Raw genomic sequence first — 8,371 nt, forward strand, 5'->3', positions numbered from 1 at the left:
ATAAATGCTTTCCAGTTTCTTCTGAGGTGTCAATATTTTCATCCTCAGCTGCCCTTGAGGTTATCCCTCTTCAAAAAGAATTCCAGTGTTGCCTGGCATTCTGACTGGTTGGCTCCACAGAAGACCTGGATGTGTTACCAGAAATTCCATCTGATTTCCTCACACATGGAACACATTACCACTATTGTCTCAGCAATGCAATTCCTTAGAAAATTGGAGGGCCTGCTGTGTCTCAGGCTAGCTCAGGTAATGCATATTAAGTGCGTGTATGTCTGCTTCTTATCTCAGATATAATGGTAGATATCAAGTGTGAGTTGACTGAAGATGAAAGGATGCCATTTTAAAGTAACAGGAAGGATGAGAATGTTTACATTTTAACAACTTTACTTTCAAATATATGCTTGAAACCACATAAAACAGTGGATCTTGTTATTCCCTTCCCCTGAGGCAGAATCGGTATCTAATCAATGTCAGTTAATTGTAATATGCAGTCTTTAAACTACATAACTGCTTTGATTCCTATATACTCCAATTTGTTCTCTTAGACAGCAATCCCCATACCATTAGGAATTTTATATACCTGTGTGAGGAGAATCAGAACTTACAGGGTTAAACAGTTCTGTGTGACGTCTCACATTCTGAGGCGTGGTTTGGTTCACATACGGGAATCTTTCTTTGTGTGTGAGTTTCCTTTCGTTTTTGGCTGAGAGACGAAAGAATGTCCGCTCTCTCGCCGGGCTGATTTATGATGTTTTTCTTCTCATTAAAGGCTGTTAGAGATTAGCAAGAATCTCTGCGTTCAGTCTGATTTATTATCCACACACAAGGCAACACTTTCTACCGCTGCTAAGAACTCTGCTAAGAGCTAAGAGCTAAAATATTTTCCTATCGGCACAAGCGTCCATCGGCACAGGGGAAGTGTGCCGGGCGCCATCTTATCTCAACAGGTTATGGAAGCTAGCCAAGCTTTGGAAGCTGTTGCCACGTCGTGCCTGTGTGTGGGGGAGAAGCCAGCTGCAGCCCCTGCCTAACGTTTGAGGCAGGGAAGTTTGCTGGGGAGGATCTCATCTTCAGGACCGGGTGCCAAGAGGAGCTGCTGGTTACGTGAGTAGGCTCAGCCCCGGGGGAGAAGATGGCAGATGGACAGGAGTCATTCTCAGTCCCCTTTGAAAAATTAAATGGGAGCAACTGGGAGGAGTGGTCAAGGAAGCTGAAGGCCTGGCTGGTAGCCAAGGGTCTATGGGAGGTCCCCGGAGCTGCAGCAGCGGTTGTTGCAGCTGCCCAAGCCTCACAGAGGAAAGACCAGAAAGCCCTAGGAGCTATAGTGCTCAGTTTGGAGGGCTCACAGCTACCTTTGGTGGAGGGTCTTGACAGTGCCCAGGCTGTTTGGCAGGAGCTGGAGAGGGTTTGCCGAGAAACCACAGCGGAAGCCAAAAGCCACGTCCCCAGATGCAGTACAGCCTCATGGAGAGCTGCTGGCAAGGTTGGGAGGGCAGAGAAGACCAAAGGCAAGTTTGCAAAGTTTTCCACCAGTTGTTTGTGTGACAAGGAGGAACGCCGTCTCAGAGAGGGCTGAGCTGGCGCAGGGTGCCCTGCCGGTAACAGGGGGGGGCCAAACCAGAAGGCACAGTTCAGGCTTTTTCCACTCGTCGTTGTTTTGTCTGCGGGTCTGTTGACCATCTGCGTTGGTCCTGTCCGAGGAGAGCTAGAGAGGCCGGGCAGGATGTCTCCAAGGTCACTTCCCATGGCAGTCAGCCAAGTCCTCGTGGCAGCCAGCCAGGTTTCCATGGCAGCCAGTCTAGGAGAGGAGGCCAGCATGGGAATGCAAAGGAAGGACGTGACAGAGGAAGTGAGAAGGACGGTTCTTCTTATCACCTAGCTGCCTCCATGGCAACGCTGAAGGACAACTCCGATGAGGGCAGTATGCTGCGTTGGGTCATCGACTCAGGAGCCAGCCATCACCTGATGCCATCGCCATCTAGTGGCGAAATGTGGAACTGCAGGGCTGTTTCAACTGGGAAAACAGTCATTCTTGCTGATAGCTCACAGAAACAATTAACCACTGTTGGCAATGTGTTTGTTTCTTTTTTACAGGCAGAGCTGGAAGTCTACATTGTGCCAGGAATGAAGTGTTGTCTTTTATCTGTATCTGCTCTTGTAAAGGAGGGTTATAAGGTTTGCTTTGAAAATGATGTCTGTTCTATTTCCAGGGGTGGGAAACAACTGGTCAATGTTGCATGTCAGAACAACCTCTTTGTTCTGGAGACACCTCTGGAGGGTAAGGGGAACGCTGAGACAGCACAGGCGCGGTGTGCTAACGTTCCCACACATGATTCGTGTGCTCACTTGTGGCACAGGAGAATGTCGCATAGCTGTTGGAAATATATCCAGAAGTTACCAGAATGCACTGAGGGTTGCAAGATGAAAGCATGTGATAGATTCTTGGATTGTAGGGCATGCAAAAGAGCAAAGATAAAAAGGTGCAGTTATCCCAGATCGGAGAGGGTAGCCACAAGGCCTTTTGAGCTTGTGCATACAGACCTTTGTGGACCCATGCCAGTGCCGAGTCTGGGCAGAGCCAGGTATGCGCTCACGCTGACAGATGATTTTTCGAGGAACGGCTGGATCTTCTCGCTGAAACAGAAAAGCGAGGCGGCGCAACTGATCAAAGACTGGGTTGCGGCGGTGGAACTACAGTTTTCCACCAAGGTGCAGAGCTTTCAGAGCGACCGAGGTGGAGAGTTCACCGGGTCTGCTCTGCAGAGTTTCTTCGGCCAGAAGGGGATAAATCACAGGTTGACGGTTGCTTTTTCTCCTCAGGAGAATGGCGTAGCGGAGCGCAGGAACAAAACGCTAGCTGAGGCAGCTGATGCTCTACTGTTTGACTCTGGTTTGCCTCAGAGCTTTGGGGCCGAAGCTTGGAAAGCTGCCAGCTTCACTTTGAACAGGTCCTATAGCTCTGTTGTAGGAGACACACCCTATTTTCTGTTGCACCGGAGAAGCCCAAGGTGCATTTCTTCCGTGTGTTTGGTTGCGAAGCTTGGGTGCTTGTGCCAAAGGCTCAACGCAAGAAAGGTGACCCGAGGTCCTGGAAAATGATCTTTTGTGGGTACGAGCCTGGGACAAAAGGGTGGAGGTTTGCCTATCCAGAAGGCGATCAGTCCAGGATTCTAGTCAGCAGGAGTGCTGAGTTCTGTGAGCAGAGTGGTTGGTTAAGGATCCATGCGAATCCTGACGTTCTCTCAGAGTGTCTGTCTGATTCTGCTGAGGAGGGAGAGTTAGAAGCTGAACCTGTTGATGAGGACCAGGTCTCTGACCAGGGTCAAGAACAGGGAGGGGAATCTCCACAGGTTGTTAAACGAGAGCCCAAAAGTGAGCCTTCGTCTCCCGTTAGTCAAGTGCAGAAGGCCAGAAGACGCAGTAAGTCAGAGGGGGAGTCTTCTGATAACAAGGACACACTAGCTGGCCCCAGTGGGTCAGAGGGAGCACCTGAGACAGTGCTCAGACGTTCCACATGCGCTACAAAGGGGGTACCACCTGAGAGGTTTGAGGTCACCAGCGTGTGGGTTAGCGCAGTGCGAACCAGAGAGTTTTGAGGAGGTTCAACAGTTGCCTGAAGAAGAAGCCAGGAAGTGGCAAGAGGCAATGGGAAAGGAGTTGAACTCAATGAGGTCCTTAGGTGTGTTCTCCACCACGAAGCTGCCAGAGGGCAAGCAGGCTGTGAGCTGTCATTGGGTTTACAGGATTAAGCCCACAGCGTCTGGAGAACCACAGTACAAGGCAAGGCTTGTAGCTAGAGGGTTCACGCAGAGAAGGGGGCTGCATTACACCAAAGTGTATGCTCCTACTTCCCGGAGTGAGACTCTGCGTGTGCTTTTAGCAGTAGCTGCTCAAAGAGGGCACCAAGTGCACCACTTTGATGTGGATGTGGCTTATTTGAACTCGGATCTGAAGGAGGATCTGTACATGTTACCTCCTCCAGGGTTTGAGGGCAATGAGCCAGGTGTTGTATGGAAGCTGCACAAGTCAATTTATGGTTTGAAACAGTCAGCCAGAAATTGGAACATGTGCCTGAATGAAGCTCTGGAAAGTTTGGGTTTCCAGAAGAGTCTTGCAGACAGTTGCCTGTACCTGAAGGGGTCAGGAGAGACACAGGAGGCAATTCTGGTGTTCGTAGATGATATTCTGTATGTGGCACAGACAAGTAGACAGGTGCAAGGTTTTGCCAAAGAGCTTGGTAAGAAGTTTAAGCTCAAAAACCTTGGTCCCATTCAAGTTTATCTAGGCGTTAGGATAGACAGGTCTGAGAACGGGAGTTTCTTGCTCAGTCAGAAAAGCAAGATTGAGCAGTTGCTTGAGAAGTTCCGGATGTCTGACTGTGCAGGGGTCAGAACGCCCATGGAGACCAACTTCGTGAAGGACAGTCAGCTTGGGGAGCGTTCTGAGTTCCAAAACCCTGAGGTGTTTCAGTCAGCGCTAGGGAGTCTATTGTATCTCTCTCAGTGGAGCAGACCAGACATAGCGTTTGCTGTGAATCTGCTCAGCAGGGAGGCTACAAATCCCAGTGTGAATGCCTGGCAAGGTATCAAGAGAGTGTTGAGGTATTTGCAGGATACCAAAGAGTTTTGCCTCACGTTGTCAGCTGAAGGTGACGCACGGCTTACGTGCTGGAGTGACAGCGATTGGGCATCTCTTGGGGACAGGAAGTCTGTGTCTGGGCTGGTGGTAAAGTTCGGGGAATCCCTGGTTGGGTGGAAGTCCCGGAAGCAAAGTCTTATTGCACTTTCTTCCACTGAGGCTGAGTTCAGTGCGTTGTCGGATTTGTGCAGGGAGTTGGACTTCTACCAGTGCTTGATCCAAGAGATCTGTGGGGATTGTTGCTTGCCCATAACTGTTTGGGGAGACAATCAACCTTGTCTTAGGTTGGCAGAATCTGGACAGTTCAAGTCCAGAACCAAGCATTTGGACATACGTTTCCAGAATGTATGTCAGAGTGTCCAAGCAGGTTGGATACGGCTCAAGTATTGTTCGAGCCGGGAGAACCTAGCTGATGGGTTTACCAAACCCTTGACCTTCCAGCGACATGGGGAGTTCTGTGAAGGGTTGTGTTTGGGGTGAGTTATACTCACAGTTTTCCCTCAGGATGTGAGACGAGAGGGGGGGTGAGGAGAATCAGAACTTACAGGGTTAAACAGTTCTGTGTGACGTCTCACATTCTGAGGCGTGGTTTGGTTCACATACGGGAATCTTTCTTTGTGTGTGAGTTTCCTTTCGTTTTTGGCTGAGAGACGAAAGAATGTCCGCTCTCTCGCCGGGCTGATTTATGATGTTTTTCTTCTCATTAAAGGCTGTTAGAGATTAGCAAGAAGCCTGCGTTCAGTCTGATTTATTATCCACACACAAGGCAACACTTTCTACCGCTGCTAAGAACTCTGCTAAGAGCTAAGAGCTCAAATATTTTCCTATCGGCACAAGCGTCCATCGGCACAGGGGAAGTGTGCCGGGCGCCATCTTATCTCAACAACCTGGGACAGCAGACTGAAGGATAATGCTTTGCTCCTTCAAGCTTTTGCACATCCTGAATTCAAGCTGAGTCTGTGTGCACCTGTGCTCCATGGCTTACGTATCACATCCATGTGAGTCTGGGGGTATAAGAGGACCAGCTGGGTGATGGTGAAAAAAAGGCAGCCCTGAGTCCAAGGTAGATGCTTACAAGGGCAGTGGACATGAGCCTTTGACTTTTATTTAAAAGGAGCACAATCTGGTCCAAAGAACACAGTTTTCTACCTGGGCATAAAATGTAATTGCAGTTGGTAGATGCTGAACAACAGTGGGCCCAGGACAGAACACCGTGGCACCCCACTTGTCATTTTTTCCAGGATGATGAGGAACCATTAGTGAGCACTCTTTGGGTTTGGTCAGTCAACCAGCTACAAATCCACCTTACAGTTACCAGTTGCTGGAAACCACAGGAGGGGAGAGTGCACCCTGTTGTGCTCCCTGGTTTCTCAGAGGCATCCAGTTGGCCACTCTAAAACCAGCATGCTGGACTAGATGGGTCATTGGCCTGATCCAGCAGGCTACTCTTATGGTCTTATGCCCCCTGGATGTTGTTGGACTTTAAATCCCATTAGCCCCAGCCAACATGGCCAATGGTAATTATAGTCCAACTCCTTTTGAAGGGACACAGGTTCCTCATTCATGCCCAAAATAGTCTTTACAGAGCATGGCAGTGGCTAAATAATGACAAAGGCATTGATTATTACAATATCAGTGGTGATGCTGACTTCCTTGTTCCTTTCAGCTTCTGCAAAGAGCTACCCTTGTATGAGGGTGGTCCCCTCAAGAGCTCAGCAAAAGTCTGCTTTCTTGGGCTGCAGAAAAGCTCGCCCTGAAGCGCTCTGTGCAGATTATTATTCTGTGGATAATCAGAGGATGCCATCCCTCAGCTCTGTAATTTCAGCCCATTTTATGATCATTATAAAAGGAACTGTAAACATTATTAAAACGAACAGCCAGCTTTTCAATTTACTTGGGTGGACACAGCAAATAATTTCTCAGTGTCCCTGGGTTGCTTATTTGAATTGTTTTAATTAAATTAAAACTGTGACTTGATTCTGCATCAAAACAAATATTCAATAAACTAAAACCATCATTACAATAATATGTAACAGCACATGTGAAAAGGATTGAGGGGTCTTGGTGGACCACAAGCTTAACGTGAGTTACTAGTGTGATGCAGAATCAGAAGAAGAAGAAGAAGAAGAAGAAGAAGAAGAAGAAGCAAAGCTAAGGCTATTCTAGGCTGCATCAACAGAAGTATAGTGTCCAGATCAGGGGAAGTTATAGTACCACTCTATCCTGCCTTGGTCAGACCACACCTGGAATACTATGTCCAATTCTGTGTCCACAATTTAAGAAGGCTGTTAACAAGCTGGAACATGTGCAGAGGAGGGCAACCAAGATGGTCAAGGGTCTGGAAACCAAGCCTTACGAGGAGCAGTTGAAGCAGCTGGGTATGTTTAGCCTGGAAAAGAGGAGACTGAGGGAAGATATGATAGCCATCTTCAAATATCTTAAGGGCTGTCATATGGAAGAGGGAACAAGCTTGTTTTCTCCTGCTCTGGAGGGTAGGACTCAAACCAATGGTTTCAAGTTACAAGAAAACAGATTCTGACTAAACATATGGAAAAACTTTCTGACAGTAAGAGCTGTTTGACAGTGGAACAGTCTCCCTCAGGAGGTTGTGGACTCTTCTTCCTTGGAGGTGTTCAAGCAGAGGTTGGTTGGCTATCTGTCATGGATGCTTTAGCTGAGATTCCTGCATTGCAGGGGGCTGAACTAGATGACCCTCTATGATAAAATAGAGAACAGGCCATACAACTGACACAATAAATACGGTATAATTAGAAAAGCTTATAGTTTTTTTTTGGCTAAATAAAAAATAGTTTTAGCCTTTCTCCAGAAAGACAACAAAGGACAAGTACTAGCTGAGGACCTCAGGGCAGTGTTCCAGGGGTGTGGAGACAAAATTCAGATATGACATGTGGCATACTATAGGATGCTGAAAAATCCAGTAAAGACAAAATAGTTGAACTGTATCTAAATATTTTGGCTTACCTGATTTACAGATCAAGCTTTAGTCGATTCTGGGATACAATCCCTGCCACAATCTTTTTTAAAACAATCTCTATAAGAAGCAGAAGAGGCACATTGGGAAAAAACACACTCAGTATTCCACAAGTATTTAAAATGCAAATGGTATTAAAGGCCAGCCTGTTTAGAATCTTTGTGTGGATTCCCTACAGTGCTGGCTTTAAGACATGATTTTACTACCATGATTTTACTACTTTTGGTACAGAGGATGACTTCAGATGTTCACATATGACATCAGATTCCACATCTGTGTACACCTGTTGCTGAAAAACACATCTGAAGCATTTCATCCCTACAGGGAACTTAAGCAACTCTGAAAAGATGTCCACTTTAGAAGGGATCAGTTTGAGCAGCCAAGTTTTTGCTATATTATAGTTTGGATTGTGATTTTATTATTTGTTTTTAAAGATTGTTTTTCACTGTTCGCCGCCTTTGGGTGCAAGAAATTGTCTGTATATTTTCCCATTCTTTTGTTGACAGCACAGCTTTATGCATAGTGCAGGAAATTCCCCTCCTATTCACTTCAACAGCAAGGGGGAGAATTCAAAACAGATCAAGTGTTGAAAAGTGCCCCAACCATGATGCCAGGCTAGAGGGTAAGATATTGTGTAATTCCACACCCAATCACAGCACACCAGCATATGAACTTCTTGTGACCCCCGAGTTACAAAACCAAAGGTTGCAGAGACCCCAGCTAAGAAGCTGGACTTTGACT

Source organism: Podarcis pityusensis (genome assembly GCF_964106645.2).
Source record: "Podarcis pityusensis genome assembly, chromosome: 5".
NCBI classification, from domain to species: Eukaryota; Metazoa; Chordata; class Lepidosauria; order Squamata; family Lacertidae; genus Podarcis; species Podarcis pityusensis.